The following is an 18465-nucleotide window of genomic DNA, read 5'->3' on the forward strand; positions in this document are numbered from 1 at the left end:
GTAATCTTCTGGGCTAGATCTTTCTTTTTGTTTTCTTCCTGAGTTCGGACTAATCCGTTTGTCAAGGTATTAGCTAGCTCAACTGAATCTTCAATAGTCTGAGGTCTAGCTGACTTTACCAGATCGCGGATTTCAATTACTAATCCCCAAATATAAAAAGAAATTAGTATTGATTCTGGCGAAGCCAAAGCCAATACCATTCTTGCATATTCGAAGAATTTTTTCGTATACTCACGACACTTCACACCTTCCATCTTGTGATTTAAGAACATAGTAGCAATCTTTTCTCTTTCATGAGGAGGACAAAATTTCCTTTCTACTATTTCTTTAAAATCATCCCAAGTTATAATTTAGACTATGTGACTTCCCTTTGACTGAAGGACTGTATTCCACCATTCCATTGCTTCATTAATGAAGAGGTTAGAAACATATAATATTTTATCTTCTTCAGCACATTTACTGATTCTTATGATAGCTTCTGTCTTTTCTAACCAGCGTAGTGCTGAAATAGGTCCTTCATTTCCAGAGAATTCGGTTGGTTACAGGCTAAGAAATCCTTCTAAGTACAACCATGAACTTTTGACTTTTTGGGTAATGGATTGCTATTTCCTCCATTCACACTATGACTAGCCTCAGTGTTAGCCTTGAGTTTATTACTCTCGGTCTTATGCCTAATTACATAAATGGGTTGCTTAATAGCATCAGCAATTAAAGGAATTGCTTCAGTGATTCTCAGAGCTATCATATTGTCAATAGCATTCATATTCAGACGATTTTCTTCATTATGAATTTCATGATTATGCTCGTTTCCGTGATTGTGCTCGTGATTATGCTCATTTTCGTGATTGTGCTCGTTTTTCGTGATTGTGATCATTTTCGTGATTGTGCTCGTTCGACATCTAAAATTACATACAAGAAATAAATTATTAACATCATAATCAAATAATAAGATATTAAGAACAAATGAGCATAAAATAACACATAGGCACAGATGATGTCAAAATCGTCGATCTTTGCGACATTTACTCTTTATATATATATATATATATGCATCACTATATTTTACATCTACACACTTTACATATATGCGTCACTACACACCTTTCTTACATACATACACACTTTTTTATTATCAAAGAAATTACGATAATGAACATATAAATATTATATATATATGGTTTATATGTATGGTTCTCGGTCGTAGTACTTCCAGGTTAAGTTCTCCCCCATATTTCTTATTCTATTCCCAGTATCTATTAATTCTTCCTCGTAATGACGGAGCTCAGCCGTCATTTCCGGTGTCATGTTGGGGTAGTTGGAGGTTTCAGCTTGGAATGGTGCATATGGGTTTGTCATCATCGTTTGATATTGCCAATCATTCGTCCACCATTCTTCCAGCTGGGCTTGGTTGATAATGTCATCAGGGAGGAGTGTATTATTTGGGTCCTGGGATGGCATATTAAGGTTGCTAGAGCTTGCTCCACCTATATAATTAAATATTGGTTGAAATATTTCACATTCATCTAGGCATCTGCTGTCACACCCCGACAAAAGGCGGCGGAACATGCCGGGGCATAACGTATTGATTGGACAGTAGCTCAAAAGACACTAATTAAAGTGACAATAATTATTTAATTAAATTAACATCAAACAAGTACACAAATTTAATAGTAAGAGACAATTACATCATGCTTTTGTATTTTGAATAATATCCTAAAGTCAAACTATTGTCTTCAATCTGGATTAATATCAACTACTTGTACTTGTAACATGTATGAAAATAGAGTTTGTCAACACGAATGTTGGTGAGAATATATAAGTTTTAGTTGATTTATATATATAGATAAAAACCACAATTCATATGTTAATGTTGAGAATTACAATTCCTATGAAAATGTAAACAACTAAATAGATGTGGACCTGTTCTTATTTATTTATTTATTTTTTCATTTATATATATATATATATATAAACAACAAAAATCTTCAGGTGACCCAAATAACACTACAAACAAAAGGCATGATAAGGACACTTATATATAGGATGTATCAGCGGCGTATCCACCATGCCCTTATCACATCGATATTTGTACTGTTACCCAAAATCACCCTCGGTTCCGAGTTATGACACACAACTGTATTCACCATGAGTTCCATGCGAGGATTTCGATAATTATGTGTGCACTCATAATTATTTAGGTCGTTGCATGATGCACATGGTTCGTCCCGTTGTGCGGTTTGAAAATAAAGGTAAAAGAAAAACTTTTTTTTTAAATCGATATCATTTGATCAAGAGCAATGAACTAAAAATTAAATGAAAATTGATGAACATAATTAACTAGTAAAATAAAATAAATGACAAAATTGTTGAAGTTAACCATCGTGAGTAATAACAACAAAATGAAATAAATAGATAGAGGAAAATTTGAAATTATATAAATAACTTACACATACGATGTAGAGAAAATACTTGAAATGACGACAAAATTCACGCAATAATAATTAGGTTCACACAACAAACGAATCACATGATTAGAGAAATATAATAACATATGAGGCTCAAAATCAAGATTATAAAATCGGACGAGAAAAGAGTATCGTGAGATTGAGGTGAGTTTGGAGGGTTTGGGTTGCCATGTATTAAAATATCGAAATAAAATTTGTACATGTGACTCCTATTAGATAACTATGTACAACACATGTTCATAGTCCCAATTTCTGAAACGTTTATAGGAAATCGGTCATAGGTAGTTTATGATACAAATACGGTACTATTAGATAACTATGCACATCACCATGCACATAGTCCCGGTAATTAACCGGTCATAGACCACTTAAATCATGATAATAAATTGTGTAATAATAAATAGTGCACTAAACGAAAAAATATGAATAAATGAGGGATTGAACACCATTGCAAATAACCATAATTTTCATTCATAACAAAACTGGATACGTAATGAAGTCAATACATTATATTTAAATGAAATGAACTAAATGAAAGAAAAGTATTTTGCATAGCATGTCTTCATAAAGGGTTAGGCTTAGACTTGGGAACCGTTGATGTAACACACTTGTCCTTGAGTAGCTTGGTCACTTGAGGTTAATTTGTCCCTGAGTAGCTTGGTCACTTGAGGTTGATTGGTTGATTGGGGTTTGGTTGACTTGAATTGGTTGAATGGGTTGGACTTGAATTGCTTGGATGGGTTGAGCTTGGATTGGTTTAAGTTGATTTACTTGAGCTTGGTAGGCTTGATATTGAGCGGTTTGAGTTGGGTAGGATTGAATTTGGTTCATGTGTGTGAGTCTTGGGCATGCATTGCGAAAATGGTTAGGATCTCCACAATTGTAGCAAGCTCTAATAGTTGAGGGTGATTGAGTAAACGGATAAGCATAGGGTAAAGTTTGGGGTTGGGTAAGAGGTGAGGTAAATGGTTGCATCAAAAGTTGGTTGCATTCACGACATGTGGTAAAGAGGTGACCAAATAGATTGCAATGGGTGCATTGTTGACACTTGAGGTTAGGCGAATGGTGAAAGTTACATGTATCACATAATGGGTGGGGTCCTGTGTAGGGTTTCTTGGTGGATTGGGCTTGCGATTGGGCCAAGACATAGTTTTGGGAATTGGACATTCTTTTATTGTTACGGTAGTGGGGAGTGTTGTTGTTGTTATGCTTGAAAGATTCGGGCTTAGAAGACTCGGGTTTGGGAGATTCGGGCTTAGGTTCTTTAGTGGGCTCGGATGCATGCTTATCATTGGGCTTCTTGGAATTTTTCCGCGTCAAGGTCTCCGCCTTAACGTGGTTTTCGGTGAGGATACCGGCTAAGGTGATGGCATCATGGAGGGTTTGAGGGTCACGACTTAGGACGGAATCTTGGATTTGCATAGGCAAACCCGAGATGTACTTGTCGATTGAACGTTCAAAGGGAGTGACCATGTGAGGGATGAGAAGACTCAGTTCATGAAAACGATCGTTGTAGATGGCGTCATTTCCACTTTCTTGTTTCAAATTCCAAAACTCCTCTTCTAACTTCCGAAGCTCATGTTTCGGGCAAAACTTCTTGAGCATGAGTTTCTTGAGGTCATCCCATGGCAACCTCAGCGCCAAGCGTGCGCTTCTCGCCGTTCCACCAATTGAAGGCATTCTTCTTGAGCATGCTCGAGGCGTAAGTGGTTTTCTTGTCCTCAGGACATTCACAATGGAAGAATATGCTCTCCATTTCTTCGAACCATTGGAGGAGAATGGTAGCACTGTCGATACCGAAGTATTCGGGCGGGTTGGCACTCTTGAATTGTTTGAGGGGGTAAGCAATTGGGTTCGGAGTTGTGGATGATGAAGAAGCATTCACAGTTTGCAATTGAGAGATGATCGTTGGGAGGGCTTCCACGATGCCTTTAGCAATGCAGGACAACATGCTGCGGCCAGAGTTGCCGGTGCGACGGTTACGGTTGATAAGGCGGGAAGAAGACATGCTACAATGACGACACGTGAAAAAATTATTATGATTTTGGAAAAAGAAAAATTGTATAACTATGTGAAATTTCGAGTTTTGTGAAAATTCATGAGAATATAAAATAAAATTCTAATAACCTTAACTTATAGTATTGATGAAATTGATAATTTGAAAAAAAAAATCATTCTTAACAAAATAAAAAGAAAATTTAAACAAAAATCTCATCGTTGATTTAAGAGTGTGATCGTCACATGACCACGTTGATACAATGAGGGTAGTAGATTCGAGTACGTTTGGTGTGATATGCTTTGGCCTAATAAGTTCCACACCCTTACTGAACACTCCAGGAAGGCAACCATATTATGATTTTGGAAAAAGAAAAATTGTATAACTATGTGAAATTTCGAGTTTTGTGAAAATTCATGAGAATATAAAATAAAATTCTAATAACCTTAACTTAGAGTATTGATGAAATTGATAATTTGAAAAAAAAAATTCATTCTTAACAAAATAAAAAGAAAATTTAAACAAATATCTCATCGTTGATTTAAGAGTGTGATCGTCACATGACCACGTTGATATAATGAGGGTAGTAGATTCGGGTACGTTTGGTGTGATATGCTTTGGCCTAATAAGTTCCACACCCTTACCGAACACTCCAGGAAGGCAACCAGGTCTCGCGGTTGGTTGAGATTTATGCGCATTGCACTTCCTTAGGCTCGCAAGCCTTGGTGTCAAGGGTTCGGTAAACAAGTGTGTCCCTCTTACAGTTACTACATATCCGTCCCCACGAATCATCCTCAAGGAGAGGGGGCAAAAAGGTGGGATTTCTTAAGGAATTTCCCGATTAAAAATCGTCCTAGAGTTTTAAAAACAATTTTGAGAGCGAGGCATAGCCTCGGATTAAGTTTTTGTACCACTCACATTTGCGTTAGACAACTGTTTTTCCGACACTGTCATGATGATTTCAAAACCTATAAAACTCATGGCAGATGGTCTAAATGTTTTCAAATATATTTTTAAAAGTATTTTAAATACATTACAGTGATTAAGTCTTTGTAGACTTACGGGATGATTACTACTGGTATTGTGGGGTTTTGTATACAAGGCTTGCCTACTGGGCTATTACACGTTACTTATTGGACAAGTGTTAGCCAATAAGTAATATGACCACAGTCATAGATACGGTCGAGTGACAAGTACATTTCGATAATTTGTAAGCAGGCATGTGTAAAAACATCTTAATGCTATAAATGTTCTTTGTCTCATCCACCCTATACACCATGGTGTATGGATTATGTGGATTCCTAGACATGATTGTGTTATGGTCATATGACCATTTTATTAACTAGTATGAACAAGAATTTAAAATAAATAGAATAGACCATTTTATTAACTAGTATGAACAAGAATTTAAAATAAATAGAATAAGATAAAGAAGACTTAAATAATTAAAACCCTACCTTTGAAATGGAAGAAAAAAATAATCTCTTGAACTTGTCAAAGAGTGGTGCAAGAATGAAAGGGGTGGGAGTGAGTTCTTGTTTATACTAAAATAAGGAGGTTATTCTTTAGAATGTTTTAATGACAAAATTGATTAGGGGAGTGATTTGGGGAGGAGGTTTGACCAAAATTTGAATGGTGTAGGAAGATATCTTGAATTGGTTGAATGGGTTGGACTTAAATTGCTTGGATGGGTTGAGCTTGGATTGGTTGAAGTTGATTTACTTGGGCTTGGTAGGCTTGATATTGAGCGGTTTGAGTTGGGTAGGATTGAATTTGGTTCATGTGTGTGAGTCTTGGGCATGCATTGCGAATATGGTTAGGATCTCCACAATTGTAGCAAGCTCTAATAGTTGAGGGTAATTGAGTAAACGGATAAGCATAGGGTAAAGTTTGGGGTTGGGTAGGAGGTGAGGTAAATGGTTGCATCAAAAGTTGGTTGCATCAAAATACTAAGGCGACCCTTATTCGGCTCGCGGCGATGCAAGCGTGCTAAGTGCAAAGTGCGTCATCAAAGCGCCACATTGCGCCCATCGCACTTCGCCCGAGCTCGTGCCCGTGCGCGTGCGCGTTCGGGTGCTTCGGACCCTACGCTAGGACCACTGGGTGTGATTTGTCTTATAAGAGCATTAACTTATGAATTTTCTTTCTTATAAAGAACTCACTAGTTTTATAATCTACCGATGTGGAACAAGGACTTACACTCCTATTTATACCATGGTGGAAGACTCTCCTTTTCCTTCCTCCACCAATGTGGGATGGATTTTCTCCTTTCATTTCCTTACTTTTTCCTTTAGTATATTTTGTGGTTTGTTATATAATACGTACCTAAGTACGTTTATTGTGTAAGGACAAAATGTAAATGATGGAGAAATGAGGACCCCATATAAAGGGTCACTTAACCCATTTCTCCACAACCTTAGAAGAAAACCTTTTGCATAAAGTTATTCTCTGTACTCACAAAAACTCTCTCTTCCTCCCTCACCCTCCCTTAAGTTTTGGCCTCCATAGAGTCACCACAAGATCCGAGATCTCGGTCCTTACTAGTTGTTTCCGCCAACTAGTGAAGAAGTTGATCCAATACGACTAGTACTTAGTTTGTTGTGTTATTTGATTCGGTCACGGGAACTACATTTGGTATCAGAGCTTTCGGGCTCTACTAGTAGTAGATCTTGGGTCACAACCTTGGATTTTGGTCTTGTGTGTGTGAAAAGACGGAATTTCAAGAAAATAAGTGGGTTTCGGGTTCATGTGTTCTTCAAAGTTTCAAGATAATAAGGTGTTCATGTTCATGAATATGTTAAAGTTTGTGTAAAATCTTGTTACTTTGGTGTTTGAATCTTAAAAAGTGGGGTTTGTGTTGGTGCATGTGAAAGGAATACTAAAAAGTTGTGTTATACATGCAAATAGGTGTTTTTGAGAATGGTGATGGAAAGAGAGTTGGTGACTTTCCTTGTTTGGAGTTGAATACAATGCTCTAATTCGAATACAAGTGAAATTTTCGAATACAGTGTAGTTTGAATGATTTGGATTTTACTCTAAGGCAATTGTATTCCATTTAAGTCCAAATTCGAATACAATGATCTTAGAATACAATTAGTCATTCGAATACAACTAGGTGGTCGAATACATTGGGATACTCGCTTACAATCTCTCAATTCGATTACAATATGTTTGTTCGAATACATCTGCTGGGCCTAGATTAGAGTGGTTTGTACTTAGTCTATTTGTGTTTGGGTTAAGCGTGTAATATGGGCTTTGGCTACATATGTAAACTGGCTTTTGTTTAGTATTGGGCTTGTGTAATTGGTTCCCTATAAATAGCGTATATTGTATAGGGTTTAAGGTTGTTCGTTTATTTGTTTTGTTTTGGTAGTTTAGTACTTCATAGACGAGGTTGTATTTGTGCTTAAGCACGCGACGTATAATACAGCGAGAAGCGCGCACTTGGCGCTGAGGTTTCCATGGGATGACCTCAAGAAACTCATGCTCAAGAAGTTTTGCCCAAAACATGAGCTTCGAAAGTTAGAATAGGAGTTTTGGAATTAGAAACAAGAAAGTGGAAAGTTTGACTTTAGGATATTATTCAAAATACAAAAGCATGATGTAATTGTCTCTTATTATTAAATTTGTGTACTTGTTTGATGTTAATGAAATTAAATAATTATTGTCACTTTAATTAGTGTCTTTTGAGCTACTGTTCAATCAATACGTTACGTCCCGGCATGTTCCACCGCCTTAGGTCGGGGTGTGACAGATTGGTATCAGAGCCGAAGGCTATAAGATAGGTGGTTAGATTTAACGGCCTAGTAGCATGCTTAAGGTCCCTATACGTGATATTCCTTTACGTGTTTGCACCCTGAATTATATTGATTGTAGTAGCGAAATACTATTTAATGATTTTATATTATTCTTGTACACAAAAGCACACACTCGAATGTCTCACCTTGCAGGTTTATAATTAAAGAAAACGCCTCTTGGTATTAAGCACCTAGGATAAACACAATGTAGTATATCTAGATTAGTATAAAACCAAAAATCATAACGATAATCACGAGAGTATAAACTTTACACGATGGCACAATGTCTTACCTTAACAGGCAAAGCTTTTGGATTCATGTATATTAGTTTCTTTCGATCGGATAGGATATCGCTACAACACTTGGGTATTATACTATCCTCATAGTATTATGTATGTGTGTGTGAAAATTCAAAGAGAATTCAGAAATTTTGAACGACAAATGAAGTCCCGTTGCCAACCTACTTATAGCTGATTTTGGACCCGTCGCGATACGCGATGGCCATAGACAAAAGGCATCGCGTATCGCGAAGAATCTCGTAGCTTGGCCGAGTCAGCCCTAGGCATGCTACGTGGCACGCCATGTGGCAAGCAACGTGTCACGTCTGCGTAACTTCCACGTCGCGATACGCGATGTGTTACTTTGGGAGTCCATCGCGTATCGCTATGCCGCCAAGTTTCTTGATAATATTACACGTCATCGCGCTACGCGATGAGGCTAATCTAAACCCGTCGCGTATCGCGATGGAAGGATTTTTAAAAATCTTAATTTTCCATAAAAATACTAAGGCGACCCTTATTCGGCTAGCGGTGATGCAAGCGTGCTAAGTGCAAAGTGTGTCATCAAAGCACCACATTGCGCCCATCGCACTTCGCCCGAGCTCGTGCCCGTGCGCGTGCGCGTTCGGGTGCTTCGCACCCTACGCTAGGACCACTGGGTGTGATTTGTCTTATAAGAGCATTAACTTATGAATTTTCTTTCTTATAAAGAACTCACTAGTTTTATAATCTACCGATGTGGAACAAGGACTTACACTTCTATTTATACCATGGTGGAAGGCTCTCCTATTCCTTCCTCCGCCAATGTGGGATGGATTTTCTCCTTTCATTTCCTTACTTTTTCCTTTAGTATATTTTGTGGTTTGTTATATAATACGTACCTAAGTACGTTTATTGTGTAAGGACAAAATGTAAATGATGGAGAAATGAGGACCCCATATAAAGGGTCACTTAACCCATTTCTCCACAACCTTAGAAGAAAACCTTTTGCATAAACTTATTCTTTGTACTCACAAAAACTCTCTCTTCCTCCCTCACCCTCCCTTAAGTTTCAGCCTCTATAGAGTCACCACAAGATCCGAGATCTCGGTCCTTACTAGTTGTTTCCGCCAACTAGTGAAGAGGTTGATCCAATACGACTAGTACTTAGTTTGTTGTGTTATTTGATTCGGTCACGGGACCTACATTTGGTATCAGAGCTTTCGGGCTCTACTAGTTGTAGATCTTGGGTCACAACCTTGGATTTTGGTCTTGTGTGTGTGAAAAGACGGAATTTCAAGAAAATAAGTGGGTTTCGGGTTCATTTGTTCTTCAAAGTTTCAAGATAATAAGGTGTTCATGTTCATGAATATGTTAAAGTTTGTGTAAAATCTTGTTAGTTTGGTGTTTGAATCTTAAAAAGTGGTGTTTGTGTTGGTGCATGTGAAAGGAATACTAAAAAGTTGTGTTATACATGCAAATAGGTGTGTTTGAGAAAGGTGATGGAAAGTGAGTTGGTGACTTTCCTTGTTTGGAGTTGAATACAATGCTCTAATTCGAATACAAGTGAAATTTTCGAATACAGTGTAGTTTGAATGATTTGGATTTTACTCTAAGGCAATTGTATTCCATTTAAGTCCAAATTCGAATACAATGATCTTAGAATACAATTAGTCATTCGAATACAACTGGGTGGTCGAATACATTGGGATACTCGCTTACAATCTCTCAATTCGATTACAATATGTTTGTTCGAATACATCTGCTGGGCCTAGATTAGAGTGGTTTGTACTTAGTCTATTTGTGTTTTGGATTAAGCGTGTAATATGGGCTTGGGCTACATATGTAAACCGGCTTTTGGTTAGTATTGGGCTTGTGTAATTGGTTCCCTATAAATAGCGTATATTGTATAGGGTTTAAGGTTGTTTGTTTAGTTGTTTTGTTTTGGTAGTTTAGTACTTCATAGACGAGGTTGTATTTGTGCTTAAGCACCCGACGTATAATACAATACGTGTCTTTTGAAGCATTGCTCGTGTCTCGTGTTTGTGTTTATACGTGTTCTTGAGTCACCGAGTATTAGATTTCCGCAATAATACTTGGTTTGTTGATATCATAGTTGTAGTGATCCAGATTCGGGACTTACAATTGGTATCTGAGCCTTAGACCTATTCAGGCTCGTTATTGTGATATCAACGGATTCAAGATATCAAGGTTTGGTGGTGTTGTTGATTTTCGGCGGGTCACTGTTCGGAGAAGAATATTGGAGAAATTTTGGTAAAGATTTAATCATTTTGGAAACAAAATTTGAATCCCTTGATTTACGGGATTCAGTTGATTATTAATCTCAATATAATCAAGTCAGATCTCGGCTGAAATCAGTAGTTCTCGGTCATCATCGATATTTTCGGCCAAATCTTGTCAACTCTGGGTTTTCGGTCAAAGTGCTGAGTTCTCAGTCAAACTTGGTCAACTCAGGGTTCTCGGTCAAGACTAGTTCTCGGTTAATATTTGTTTTTTTCGGTCAGAATAAGTTTTCGGTCAACAATAGATCTCGGTCAACAAGTGTGACTGTTGGTACATGTGTGTCAGTAGTTCATAGTCTAGCATTTGTAATCGAGTCTGTAATGTAATTATGTTTTGTTTATGTTTGTTTTGTAATGCGCGAAGTTGTCAACAAGTTCGCTATGGCGAACTTGTTGAATCAGCGAAGTTATTGACAACTTCGCCTATGGCGAAGTTGTCGTGTATATAAACTGTTTCAGACGAAACAGTTTGTGTTGGTCGTTTTTAGGGTTTGTTTCAGTGTGTTTCGTATTGTTACGTGTCATCTTCTGTAATAGTGACCGTGAGTCACGTGTTCGGTTATTAATATAACGTGTTTGATTTATTGCTCGTGTGATTCTATCTCTACACTCGTAACTACCTGCGCAGGGATTCCGCACCTGCGTTGTTAGCGATATCCCGTGTACGATCCGTCCAGGAACCTACAATTGGTATCAGAGCCAATCGGCTCGATTGTGAGGTTCGGGATTTCACGCGGGTGTAGAAAACGTCTCGTTTGACCTATTCGCGGGACGTGTTTTTGTTGGGATTGAGTTTTGCTAGTGCTTGACAGTCATTTTCAAGCCTTTGCATTGATCGGGAGCTGCTGGATTGACGAAAACAGATCTGAACAAACTTCCCTGTTCATCGGGCGAAGTTACCGTTCATCGGGCGAAGTTACCATTCTTCAGGCGAAGTTGCCGTCGCTGGAATTAGGGTTTTTGGCGAAGATATAAGGATTAGCGAAGTTAACTACAACTTCGCTCACTTCATAAGTTCGCCTTAGCAAAGTTATCCGCAACTTCGCTTCAAACCCAAGTTCGCTCAACTCATAAGTTCGCCAGAGCTAAGCGAAGTTATTCTTAACTTCGCCCAAATCAAGCGAATTTAAGATCTCAGCGAAGTTCTCTTTCAGCGAAGTTAACCTTCAAGCGAAGTTATTCTTAACTTCGCCAACTGAGCTGTTTTAATATTTTTTTTGTTTTTCCAGGTTTTTCAGGTTTTTGCAAGGATGTCGTCGATCAATATCTCCGATTTGGTCAAGATGGAGGTAGAAGCGGGGTCTGCCACTAAGGCCCCGAGGCTTATGAAAGGAACTGACTTCGTGGCGTGGAAGGATAGATTCATCCAATACATCAAATACCAGGATGCCAAAATGTGGGTGTGCATCCAGGATGGATATATCCCTCCTACTATGCAATACGAAGGCCGTGACGTAGTTAAGAAGTACAGCAAAATGGAGGACGAAGGAAAGAAAATGTACGAGGCCGAAAGCAAGGCCCATGCTGCGATAACAATGGCACTTCCTCAAGAAGTTCTCCATACGTTCCGAAAATACACTTCTGCAAGAGAGCTTTGGGATGCTCTTGAAAATAGATTCGAGGGGAATGTGGGTATCCGTGCATCGAAGGTAAAACTTTTGAAGACCCAGTTCTCCGTCTTCAAATTTTTGAAGAACGAATCGCTGGATGATATTATCACCAGATACTATCATCTAATGACAGAGCTTAGCAATTATTCGATTGCTTACCGAGAAGAAGAGATCGTTGAAAAACTTCTCGATGCTCTCCCACCGAAGTGGGAAATGTACACCGTTCTTATGAGGGAAGACAGAGACTTTCCTAATTATGATCTTGAAACGGCAGTGAACAAGCTCAGAACTTATGAGCTTAATATGGTTCGAAAAGAAACACCTACAGATCAGATACAAGACCCTGGTATGTATGGTGCAAAGGTTAACTCAGGCTCAAGTTCAAGGCCTGAATCTGCTGCTTATTACTCTAAAGGGGAGTCAGGCTCTGACTCGTCTCATGAAGGAAACATTTCTGTAAACACGAATGGTGATGTATGTTTCGTTGCTGGAGGATCTAGTACTTCAAAGTCTCAAGCATCCACAAGTAGTTTTTCTGCAAATGCATCAAGCAATAGTTATTCCAAGATGCCTATGAGTGTAAAATCTGCTGAAGAGCAGTTTGCAGTCTATGCATCATTTATTGCTTCCTATGAAAACTACATCCAGGGGAAGATTGTGGACCCTGCTGTTCTGGATGAGGATTATGACCAGATCGATGCTGATGATCTGGAGGAGATGGATTTGCAATGGCAAATGGCCATGATAGTGAGGCGAGTCAAGCGTTTCATGAATAAGACGGGGAGAAAGTTTGTTGGTGGTCGGCCCGGGTTCGACAAGTCCAAAGTAAGGTGCTATAATTGTCAACAGTACGGGCACTTTGCCAAGGAATGCAGAAATGAGAGGGTTGAACGAGGACAAGGTCGACCTACACAACACTCAGGAGTTAACAGAGAGATAAATGCCATGTTGACCAGAGAGGCAGGAGAGTACAACTGGAACCCGCATTCAAGTGGTTCTGGTGAGCAAGCGAACATGGCTGAGGCTGAAGTTAAAGACTGTGAGAAAGTTGAAGAAATTGAGAAAGCAAATGAAGAAGAAACCGCTTTCATGGCAAATGACAAAGATAATCGCTCCGAGGTAAGTCCTAAAACTATTTGTACTAGTTGTGAGAATTTGTCTGAGCAACTTAAAACAATAACTGATCAGTATGTCCATTTAGATGCTGACTTTAAAACTATTAAAGAAGATCACCATTTTACGAAAGCAAGAGAAACGAGTTATAAAATTAAAATAAAAGCATGTGAAAAAGACGTTCAAAGCTTAAAAATTAAACTTGCTGAGAAAATTGAAATAATTGATCTTAGTTATGAAGTTTTGGAGGAAAAAACTAAAGTGATTGCTGATCGGGATAAACAGATTGCTGACCACCAGGTAAAGGTGGTGGAACTGAACCGCAAACTTGAGCAGTTCCGGAATTCCTCGGCCATCCTTGATCACCTCGTGAGTGATCCAGGTACCTCTGCAAAGAGGGGAGGAATCGGATATAATGAAGTTCCACCACCCTTTAACCACAACTATACTTATAATCCGAGTGTTCAGAAATCTGTTGATTTCGAAGTTCCTCAGACAACTCCAATCAAGATTACAAGTGTAAAACCAAGTGTTAGCCGTGGCGAAACAAGTTCGCCTGTTTCTAATGTGAATATTTCTGTTTCGAGTCCAGTCTCATCGGATTCGGATAAGTTGTCCGAATCTGGTCAGACAAAAGAGAAGGTAGGGTTACCCACCGATGGAGATAAAAATAAAGTTTCTAAAAAGAGTTCTCCACTCAATCCGTACGTCCCACCTTATGTGAGACGAACGGCTGGTAACACTGCCTCTACATCCAAACCAACATTTGACAAGAAAATGGAGCGTCGGTGTTGCTTTAGATGTAACAAATTAGGGCATTTAGTTGCAGATTGCCCTCTGGAGCCGAGATTCAGAGGTGTGAAGTCAAATAAAAATGAGAATAAGCGTCATTTTGTTCCTGCTAAAAATGAAAACTTTAAAAAATGCCAAAATATAACGAATTCAAGTTTTCATAAAAACCAACCTCATTTTTACAACCAAACCTCAAGATATAACACTTTCAATTCTCAAAGGTTTGGAAGGCATTACACCCAATCTGCAAGGAGATACCCTAACAGGACTTACAGAAATTATCGAGTCTCTAACTTGAGAAAGCCAGGGTACGGGACGTATCGATCCAAGACCAATTGGTCTTGGGTCCCAAGATTCTAACTCTTTGTTTTATTGTGCAGGAACAGTTGAACAGGGCTGCAAACAATCTTTGGATTGTAGATAGCGGTTGTTCCAGGCACATGACAGGCAACAAACACTTGTTGCAAGACTTAAAACCTGTTCAGGGAGCGAGAGTTAGTTTTGCTGGTGAAAGCGGTGGAAGGATTACCGGTAGAGGTACTGTGTCGAATGGGAGAATGACACTTGAAAACGTAAATTTTGTGGAGGAATTAAAGCACAATCTGCTGAGTGTGTCGCAGATCTGTGATAAAGAATACACTGTCCATTTCACTAAAAATGAAGCGATTGTATTGAAGCCTGGTTTTCATATACCAGAAGAATGGATAGTAATGAAAGCTCCACGTGAAACGAATACATATGTGATGGACATGAGGTCTACTGAAATGGCCACCGGAGAATCTTGTTTAATGACAAAAGCAAGCGAATCAGAATCAGAATTGTGGCACAGGAGAATGGGACATATTCATCTTCGTAAGATGAACTTCATTGTCAAAAATGGGCTTGTGATGGGCGTTCCCTTAAAGAGTTTTAACTTTGAAGATAAATGCATAGCGTGCAAGAAGGGAAAACAACACAAGAAAAAGTCTAGGTGGTACTCTAGAACTACTTCATATGGATCTCTTCGGTCCGGTGAATGTACAAAGTCTAGGTGGTACTTCTTACTGCTTGGTGATAACTGATGATTACTCGCGATACTCGTGGGTATATTTTCTGAAAACGAAAGACGAGACGACTCAGATGGTGAAGAATCTAATTACAAAAGTCGAGAACGTCATGAGTAAATCAGTTAAATTCATCAGAAGCGACAATGGGACAGAGTTCAAGAACTTTGAGATGGAAATCTTTTGTCTTCAGAAGGGTATTGAGCATCAATACAGCGCTCCGTATACTCCACAACAGAACGGAGTAGCTGAAAGGAAGAACCGAACGTTGATTGAAGGAGCCAGAACTATGCTGGCAGACTCAAAGCTTCCTGTGATGTTCTGGGCTGAAGCAGTTGCTACAGCCTGCTATGTTCTGAATCGGGTGTTAACCGTTAAGAGACTTGGAAAAACCTGTTATGAGCTTATGCACGGAAGGAAGCCCAACTTGTGCGGTCTTGAACCTTTTGGGTCTCCTTGTTCGATTTTGAAGACTAATTCGAAATTTGGTGAAGTAGCTGATGAGGGAATCCTAGTCGGTTATGTTGTTGGGACTCCCAACAGACGGGTCTTCAATACGATAACTTGCAAGGTGGAGGTGGTTTGTAACACCGACATTACTAGTTACCAACCGCCAAAACCAAGCAATGGACCTGCTGAGCTGTTTGACTATGTTAAACTTTTTAAGTCGTTTAACGTACCTACTTTGGAAATTTCTGAAGAAGACGAAAGAGCAGTGACGAAGATGATTTTTGATGAGGAAGAGGAGGTAGTGCAACATCAGATGACAGAAAAATCTCAGCCTTCCACATCAAACCCTATCGATACCCCTGCGGCCTCAACTGAAGATGAGTTTATTAATCCTTTTCACTCTCAGCCTGAAACTACCATAGATGAGATCTCTTCAAACTTGGAAGACAATTTGCATGTCGGTGCTGTTCCGACCACGAGAATTCACAAAGATCACCCATTGGAGAATGTTATAGGTGATGTGTCCTCTAGTGTACAAACCAGAAGTAGCTTGAATGAGCACACCTGTGTTTATACAAGCATTAAAGATACAGGTATCATGAACGAATGTTTGTACTCTTGCTTCATAAGCCAAGTCGAACCGAAGAATTATCAAATGGCTTTAAAGGACAGCTCGTGGGTCGAAGCCATGCAAGAAGAGTTGGCTCAGTTCGAAAAAATGGAAGTTTGGACTTTGGTTGAAAAACCAAAGAATGTGCATGCTATAGGCACGAAATGGGTGTTCAAGTGCAAGAGAGATGAAAAGGGGATTATCGTGAGAAATAAGGCGAGGCTGGTTGTTAAAGGTTTTAATCAACAAGAGGGTATTGACTACAATGAGGTTTTCGCTCCTGTTGCCCGGTTAGAAGCGATTAGATTGTTTTTGGCGTTTGCTGCATCTAAAAAGATGAAGGTGTTTCAGTTAGATGTGAAGAGCGCGTTTCTTAACGGGAAAGTTGATGAGGTTGTGTTTGTTGAGCAACCTCCGGGTTTTCCTGACCCAGACTTTCCGGATCACGTATACAGGTTGAGCAAGGCGTTATATGGGTTACATCAGGCACCTCGTGCATGGTATTCAACGTTATCGGACTACTTGCTGGAAAATGGTTTTGAAAGAGGATTGATTGACAGTACGCTGTTTGTGAAGAGAGAAGGATGTGACTTCTTACTGGTCCAAGTCTACGTGGATGATATCATTTTTGCTGCATCAAGAGTATCCATGTGTCAGGATTTTGAGGCTGTCATGAAGAAACGATTCGAGATGAGTGCTATGGGTGAACTAACCTTCTTTCTAGGATTGCAGGTTGATCAGAAGAAGGATGGGATGTTCATTCATCAAACAAAGTATGTTCATGATGTGCTGAAGAGATTCAAGATGGAGGACAGTTCTCCATATGACACCCCAATCTGCGTCAATCACAAATTGGGCGCTGAATCAGATGGTGACGCAGATGTGGACCCTACTCTGTATCGGGCGATAATAGGTTCATTAATGTATTTAACTGCTTCTAGGCCCGATATAATGTTTTCTGTTTGTCTTTGTGCTCGTTTTCAGGCAAACCCAAAGGAATCTCACATGAAAGGTGTGAAGAGGATTTTGCGGTATCTTAAGGGCAAGCCGAAACTAGGGTTGTGGTACCCAAAGGGAGGAGACGTTGAACTGGTGGCGTATACAGATTCTGATTATGGTGGCTGTAATCAGAGTTGGAAGTCAACAACAAGAGGCTGTCAGTTTCTTGGAGGAAGATTAGTTTCCTGGCAGTGCAAGAAACAGACATCAGTTGCAATTTCAACATGCGAAGCTGAATACATGGCAGCATCCAACTGCTGCTCTCAGGTTTTGTGGATTCAGCAACAATTGCGCGACTATGGTCTGAATTTCTTACTTACTCCTATTTTAATTGATAACACTGCCGCCATCTCAGTAATTAACAATCCCGTGAAGCACAGTAAAACTAAGCATATTGACATTCGTCATCACTTCATACGGGATTGTGCTGAGAAGAAACTGATAAAGATCGAAAAAGTTGATACACTTGAAAATTTTGCTGACTTGTTTACAAAAGCGTTTGATAAATCCAGATTTCAAAACCTAATTGAGCTAAACGGGATGATCAATCCCGAGTAACCATGTCTTTGATTTAAAAAAAAAAAAAAAAAAAAAAAAAAAAAAAAAAAAAAACATGGGTCATTTTTGCTTAAAATTAGTCGGTTACCTCAGTTTGATGGACATATCCTAGGATATGTTTTGGTCCTCGTTTCAACGTAGAGAATGAGGATAGCCATTAACTGGAAGACTGAAAGTGACCGGGGCAGCTATGACGTGTGTTCTTTCAGTTGCTGAAAATTAGTCGGTCATACTTAGTAAGAAGGACACATACTTGTATGTGGTCGGTCCAGTTGATCAATTGGATCTTCAGGATAGCCGTTTAACTGACGACTTTGACGTGATTGGGGCGATTGAATTTAAAGTTTTTTTTTGTGGGAAATGAAATTAATGTTCAAGTCTGTTACTTCGTATGAAGTTCTATGCTGTGTTTAACAGAAAATTGATCCAACCTTGGAAAATGATATATATATTGATTGTGTGTGCTTAACTA

The sequence above is a fragment of the Bidens hawaiensis genome, unplaced genomic scaffold, assembly GCF_021521415.1.
Source record: "Bidens hawaiensis isolate Kalapana, Puna unplaced genomic scaffold, B.hawaiensis_p1.1 tig00028417_1, whole genome shotgun sequence".
Taxonomy (NCBI): domain Eukaryota; kingdom Viridiplantae; phylum Streptophyta; class Magnoliopsida; order Asterales; family Asteraceae; genus Bidens; species Bidens hawaiensis.